Raw genomic sequence first — 7,798 nt, forward strand, 5'->3', positions numbered from 1 at the left:
GGCAGTCGAATGTTTTGCGCGGTTGTAGGGGCACTCGGCGATTGGTAGGCACTCCTCCCACTTCTTGATGTTCTTCTTTATTAACACGCGTAGTAGAGTGTTCGGTTGGTCACCTCCGTTTGGCTGTCGGTTTGAGGATGGTATGCCAAAGAGAACAAGAGCTTGATACAACACATTTGCATTTTCGTAGGACGTACAACACATTTGTGTGCAACTGAGAGGAGGTAACATGGATAAAAGGGAGTACTAAATACCATATACCATTCAAAACTAAATGCAATGATATTAAAGAAATATCTGCTTCACCAAAACCCATGGACCATGCTATCTTATTGAAACAGTTAAATTTAATTTCATCTGTGTAAACATTTTCTTAGTAAACCTACCAGTAAGTTCAAGAAAGGATATAGAAGATTATATACACGAAATGCAAGAAAATATATAGAATCTTATAAAATAGATACAAAACATCACCTCATGTGCTTGAAGTGGTTTCCATTCCTGCAAAACTACGATAGAGTGTGTATTTTATTACGTGATAATAAGTTGTGCAGCGTGAAACAATATTGCAGCCACTAAAATCATGAAGACAAATCTCTATGATGGCAGAGTACACATAATTAACAGGTTAATCATAGTCTAGGCATATTAATATCCCTTTCCTAGTCAGGCAGTTGCAGATATAAATAGTAAATGTACAATATCATCATTCATATCCTTATGACATCAATATTTGTAGCTTTTTAATGTGGCAGAATAGCTCCTTTTAGGGGTTAATGGCAAATAGGGTACAATATCATCATGCATATCGTTACGAAAGCAATATTTTTAGCCTTTTAATGTGGCAGAATAGTTCCTTTGAGGGGAAATATGGCAAATAGGATCAAGCAAAATGATAATGATAACCATTAACCCTCTTCTTTCGTCCATCACACGTCTAATAGTTTGGAAGTGATGCTCTATGACATGCATGGTTTGAACACAACAATTGGATGAAGAGGAAGAAAAAAGATGAATAGAGTTTAGAGATCGATACGGCGATAGAAAAGGAGATGGCTAGAAAGAATAGAAGAAATGAGGAGTGATTAGAAGGGGAGAAAAAGGTTAGAAGAAATTCACCTGGTCATTCATGTTTGTTTCCTCTACAAACGTTGTGCGGCCACTGAACATTGGACAAGAGAAGGACGGGGCGCGTGCGTGCAGCCTATCATCAGCTTAGCTCATGATTAAAATAAGTATTTAAGATAGTAAAGTACCAAACAATATGAGAAGTGTCACGATCAGTCCAGTAAATATTATACAACTTCACTAATTTCATAATATTTCCCTGAGATGAAATATTTTGACTTTCCTTTGCCCGTATTAACATATCTGAATCCGTGGCTGACAGATAATATATTTTTCATCCGAGATAATCTAGCTTGAGGATATAATTTTCAGAAATAAAAATCTTGTACTTGCCAAACAATATTAAGAAGTAAACTGCGAAAGATTCACTTTATGCTTGCAAAGATCCTTCCCAATAATCTTTATCTATTTCTCTAGCTCTAGCAAGGCACTAAATCCCCTCTCCAAAACCTTGTAAATGATCCCTTAGCTAGCAAACAACCCGTATATTGCTGGACATTCTTTTAGAATCAAACATTTTGATAGAGGCAAAGGTGTCCCGTCTTTCGATAAGATGGTGATTATCGTTTGGGAGGAGTAGACTTTGACGATCCGACTACGAACGTGCGAGGACGTCGCGTCTTAGAAATCGCTAAACCAACTCCGAGAGGTTATTGACCACACTGGAGCACGATCAACTCTCCAAAACCTTGTAAATGGTCCCTTAGCTAGCAAACAACCCGTATATTGCTGGACATTATTTTAGAATCAAACATTTTGATAGAGGCAAATGTGTCCCGTTTTTCGATGAGATGGTGATTATAGTTTCGGAGGAGTAGACTTTGACGATCCGACTACGAACATGCGAGGACGTCGCGGCTTAGCAATCGCTAAACCAACTCTGAAAGGTTATTGACCATGCCGGAGCATGATCAACCTGACCACGAGGGTCTATTTCCTGCAATAAAACAAAGAACAAGCAAGAAACTAAGATTGCAGTCTGGATATTGCGTATATAAGATGAAAGCTTTATTTATTAAGGTAGGGTTCTGTGATGTCTTGGTTTGGTCATAGAACACAAATGAAGAACACGAAGTTGCAGCTATGGCGAAATTTTAATCTAAACAAAACCCAAAGTCTAAACGACGCCCTCAGGGCTGTATATATGGAGGAAGAGGGGGCAATTTCATGGCCCTTGGAGGAGGGGTCCGAAACCAACCCTAACTCTTGTTTCTTCACACATACAGTCTCTAAAAACAGCCTATGCTTAAGTATTTCGAAATTACATGGGCTTGGCCCAATAATAAGGTGACGCAACACCTAGAATAGCCTCTCGACGAAATTTATGAAGTGGCATCTTGTATATTTCGTCCAAGGCTTCATGCACTCATTATGATGGCTTCAAAGTCCTGAAATCATCACTTGTAACTTCGTTCTAGTTCCCCTTGCGTATTCCATAATCTACATGCTTTGCCTTGTTCCAGTGTTCATTCCTCTTATCCATGCCACGCCCTTCATTTATAAGCAAAACAAATGTATCCAATTTAGGCAGCATCATATTCTCATGAACATTAGAATCATTACTAAGAAACGAAAGTACCTGATAATTTAGTTGGCGTGCGCGAGCTCTAGTAATTGGTCTAGTATATGTAGCAGTAGGGCTTGTAGGTGTAACAATGGCATTGCTGTCCTCATCACATTTTAGTAAAAACACCTGACCTATCAAAAGCCTCACATCTTTCTCAGTTTCATAGTCTACAGTTCGACAACTGAAAGTGAAGATACATGCTGGGTCGAGACCAACGAAAATTCAACTCACAAAGCACATGAAAGGACACATCAATATATCTTGGTCCGTTTGAGGCGATGTAGTTTAGAGTCGCTGCTCGCTGAAGGTTGATGATATTACTGGACATTCAGTTATCTGAAGCACAGGACCTACTCTCAACCCATTCTCAAAAGGCATTATCACGGGGACCACATGAACACTTTGTAAGGACATCTTAATGCTATTTTGAGGGCATTTGAACATAAACAATAAGTAAATGCCATACAGACATGGTGCTTCAAAGTGAGCATTAACAACAACACTTCAGTATGAGAAAAGGAGAACTAAAAGGAGGAGTCACGTAATGCTGTATTATTTGCCTTAGACAACATGCAAATCAATGACTGAACTTGTCTACAAAGAATGAAGTTACTGATTAGTCCCATGCTTTGCTCCTCATAGCAGCTAGAAATCTAACTTCACCAAATGGGGCAGATCATGCTTATTAGGTTTCTAGTCAAGATACCTGGTGTCTGGTCTACCATTCTCATCCAGTTCTTGTTATCTTTATAAAACGACAGCTTGACTGGGCCAGAAGGATTTGGTAGCCATTCTACATTGAAAAGGTCACATTTTCCTATGCAAGTAGTGCCCACATCAGATTCTAGAAAAGCAGAATACTGCATGAAATAAGGAATTAAGCTTTCATTTTTTTGTTCTTTCAGATATCCAAGAGATTTAAAGGTATCATACAATGAAATAGTAGAGGAAATATATAGTAATATATATAACTGCAATACCAGCACCCAATCGATGATGCTGCCAGCATAGTAATGATGCTGGCGTCGCCTTTGCCTAAGACTGATATTTTTCACTTATCAATGCATAAAATTAGCATTGAATGATTCAGCTAACAACACATTCATCATTAGGTAAACACCTCACACTAGACTGATGCTTTGGTTGATCCAAAAATCCAACAAATGATTTTCCTATAGTAGCTTAAATAATTGGAAGCATCAAAAAATCTTTTTGCTGCAACTTCCATATCCTTCATCATGCTCCTTGTAGCTTGAACATTTTCAGCCAAGGCTTCAAATGTCTACAAAACTATTTAAGCATAGGTAGTGTGCTAAATGACAAAACAATTACCATAAGTAGTGTCCTATAAGACAAAACTATTAGCACAATGTGCACTAAGTGGATATCTCTATCCATGTAGAACCATCTATGTGATCAATCTTACTAAAACTACCAAAAGTATGCAAATGACATCACATTATATTCAGTAAACACTGGAAGATTGGATTCTTAAGTAAACGAATTTTAGAAAATTCATAATCTCCAAAACACAGATCAGTACAGAAATGCTTTGACCTGTCGGACATCCCCTAATTCCCAATGAGAGGTGACAACGAAAATCTAAGCTATGCCAAAAGTACATGGAAGGAAGCTTTTAGATAAACGCTCTTATATTTCTTTACAGGAGGAGTAGTAAACAGGCACCCGAAAGTTTCTGAGATGTGTGCAGACTACAGAATATACAGTGTGCACACATAAAAGATAATAATTTGATGTTTATTGGAGTAGACATGAAATTTCCATTCTAACAATTGGTCTGAGCTTCTCTATTGAAGAGAGGGAACTCTGCAGAATATACACCGGCACATATAATTCGTTGGCAAGATAGTAAAACACATTCTTGCTCCCGACGCAATAAAATATAGCCACCAATTTCTCGTGGATGCAAGTAGCGAAGCAAGATCATGGCAGATGGATAGAGGAGTGAGTGAGATGCGACACCTACATGGTGTGGGACTGTATGTTGAGGATGCCCTGCGTCGGACGGCAGTATGATGGAGAGGATCGGCGGCCGCGCCATCGCTGGATGCATAACCCTTTCCCTCCTTCCTCGTTGTCACCCAGAACACTATGAAGATCTCAGCTCCTCCCTCTCCGGCCCCAGATAGCAGTGACGGGAGCGGATCCGGACGCCCTCCTCCCCCTCGCCCGCGGCAGCGTCTCCGTGATGGCAGCGCGACAAGGTAGGCGATGCACATTCTCAAAAAACATCTAAAAAAAGGTAGGCGATGCACAGGATGGGAGATCTATCTACCTGTCTGTCTCGTTGTCGCCGTCGGACGACTCCGTCTCCAGCGCCGAGGGTGACCACTCCCCGTGACTGATGTCGCCACTCAGCCGTCGCGTCCCTAGCCCGGATTCCCGACCTCCCACTCCTCATCGTCGTTCGGATCACCACACTGCTCCAGCACGGTCTCGAGCGTCCTCCGCTGCAGCCGCAGCTTCAGGTCCTCCGAGGTCGCCCTTCACCTATTCGCCAATGACGTGTAGGCCGCGGGCTCCATCGGGAACCCAGGCGCATGCGATGGGCAGCGGCTGACCGGCTTCACTTCGCGGCTGGGGAGGAGGGGAGAGGGGCAGAGGTTCGTAGGTCTCGCTCACGCTGGTTTTTCTTGCCTGTATTTTTTTTTCATTCGGAGTCTTGAGGAATCGTGGGGGAGCCTTTGTTCGATCGAGGTTTGGGGGTTCGAAGGGACGATATCACCTACCAACTGCCTAATCAGGAGCAGAGAATAGGAAAGGTAAGAATCCATGAGTTAGGAAAGTTAGGATTTTAAATTGGTTTTCATGAAAATGAGGATTATTGCTTATAATGTGATATCATTACCTTCTCGTTTGTAATGTGTCTGATTAGGAAAGTTTGCAAATGTGAAGAAAGTTTTTATTGGGAGGGAAGGTGAGACGAAAAGAAATCAGACAAAAATAAATCAGACGAAAATAAATCGTGGATACTATTCAACCAACTCAGACATTAGGAGTAGAGATCATCGAAAGGGTAACAAGGTGGATATAGAGGCCCTCCGTGATCAAATCCCCCTCAAGCTGAGTACCGGAACAGGCCTCCAGATGGGACCTCACGAGGACAGAAACTTGTGACAGCGAAAAAGTATTTTTCGTGTGCCCTCTAGTATACGGGGAATATTTGGGTATTTATAGTGCAAACATTAGGGTTGGAGGAGCATCAGGGGGGCCACAAGCCTGGGGGAGCCCCCTAGGGCGCTCCTCTTGAGCTTGTCGCCAACTGGTGGCCCCTCTGACCCCCTTCAGAAGGTTCCTATGTGTCTTCTGGTCCAAGAAAAGTCCACAAAAAGTTTTCTTCCTGGTGGACTCCGTTTGGTATTGATTTTCTGTAGAAGACAAAAACAAGGAAAAAACAGCAACTAGCACTTGGCACTGGGTTAATAGGCTAGTCCCAAGGATATAAAATAGTATAACAATGCATATAAAACATGCAAGATTGATAATATAATAACATGGAACAATAAAAAATTATAGATACGTTGGGGACGTTGAAAAAATCACCAAGATCGAAGGGGAATCCGAATTTCCTTCCATGTTTGTCCTATGGTTTTTCCTACGATCAACATACCCCCTCCAATGCACTGTGTTCAAATTTGCACTTTTCCTGGCTCATTAACTATATTTACTCCATTGTGTGCATTTTTAGGCATTAATGCGCACAATTTAAATTCAGACAATTGGTGCATGAAGAAGTGCACAAAAATGGTCTGGAAAACCCTGCTCATGGTATTTAGTAAATTTTCATGCCTTTTACGAAGAATGGCCAGAAATTTCAAGCAGGCAAGAGTCAACCACAAACGTGTCGGTTATTGGTTTTTCAACAATAGAAAAATGACAAACATGCTAGAAATAGATGACGCCTCGCATGGTGATGAAGACATCAATACCATTGTTACACCCACAACCCCTGCTACTATACATACTGGACCGATTACAAGAGCTCACGCACGCCAATTAAATTACCAGGTACTTTTGTTTCTTGGTAACGATTCTAATGTTCATGAGAATATGATGCTGCCTAAATTGGATATGTTTGTTTTGCTTTAAAATGAAGGGCCTAGCTTGGAGAAGGATGAACATTGGAGCAACAACAAGCATGGAGTTGATGGCATGCGTAAGGGAAACAAGAACAGAGTTTCAAGTGATGATTTCAAGCAACCATAATGAGTGCATGAAGCCTTGGAAGAAATATATAAGATGCCACTTGATAATTTTCGTCCAGAGGCTATTCTAGGTGCTGCGTCACCTTATTATTGGGCCAAGCCCATGTAATTTCGAAATACTTGATTATAGGCTGTTTTTAGAGTCCGTATGTGTGGGGAAACAGTTAGGGTTGGTTTTGGACCCCTCCTCCAAGGGCCACGAAATTCCCCCCCTCTTTCCTCCATATATACAGCCCTTAGGACATCGTTTAGACTTTGGGTTTTGTTTAGATTAAAAGTTCGCCATAGCTGCAACTTCGCGTACTTCGTTTGTGTTCAACGACCAGACAAAGGCGTCACAGAACCCCACCTTCATTAATAAAGCTTTCCTCTTATATTCACAATATCCATATTGTAATCTCAGTTTCTTGCTTGTTCTTCATTTGCTCACAGGAAACAGACCCTCGTGGTCAGGTTGATCGTGCTCCGGTGTGGTCAATAACCCCTCGGAAGTTGGTTTAACGATTGCTAAGGCGGTACGTCATGCACGTTCGTAGTCGGATCGTTAAGGTCGACTCCCACAGAAAATGACAGCCACCATCTCATCGAAACATCGGGACACATTCGCCTCTATCAAGTGGTATCAAATTTCCAGGTTGCTCGGTGAGATTTTATAGTTTTCCGTAGTTTAGATCATGTCTGTTATTCATACCTACAGTCAACAAAAAAGCCACAAAAAAAATTAGGGTTAGTTCATCATATCCGAACCAATCCGAGCCTTTGCATAATCTTTTTAGTGTTTTTGCTTTGTTGAATTTGCGGTTGCATCGTCGTGTCTAGTTGGTGGTCTTAGCATCTAGTCTTTTAGAGTTTCGAGTTCTGGTCATAAGTTGTCACG

The 7,798-nt window shown here is 41.3% G+C and overlaps 1 long non-coding RNA gene across 2 annotated transcripts; it reads right to left on the bottom strand.

The window, feature by feature from the left end:
• Positions 1-2,114: 2,114 nt before the first annotated feature.
• LOC109766572 (uncharacterized) lies at positions 2,115-7,294 on the bottom strand. 2 transcript variants are annotated; one of them, XR_002233669.3, is made up of 3 exons: positions 4,992-7,294; positions 4,683-4,897; positions 2,115-3,512 (listed from the first exon to the last, which is right to left on the bottom strand). It is a non-coding gene; the product is annotated as an uncharacterized lncRNA (long non-coding RNA). The 2 variants fall into 2 exon arrangements; XR_002233668.4 differs by having other exon boundaries at positions 4,683-7,294.
• Positions 7,295-7,798: the final 504 nt, after the last annotated feature.

The sequence above is a fragment of the Aegilops tauschii genome, chromosome 4 (assembly GCF_002575655.3).
Source record: "Aegilops tauschii subsp. strangulata cultivar AL8/78 chromosome 4, Aet v6.0, whole genome shotgun sequence".
Taxonomy (NCBI): domain Eukaryota; kingdom Viridiplantae; phylum Streptophyta; class Magnoliopsida; order Poales; family Poaceae; genus Aegilops; species Aegilops tauschii.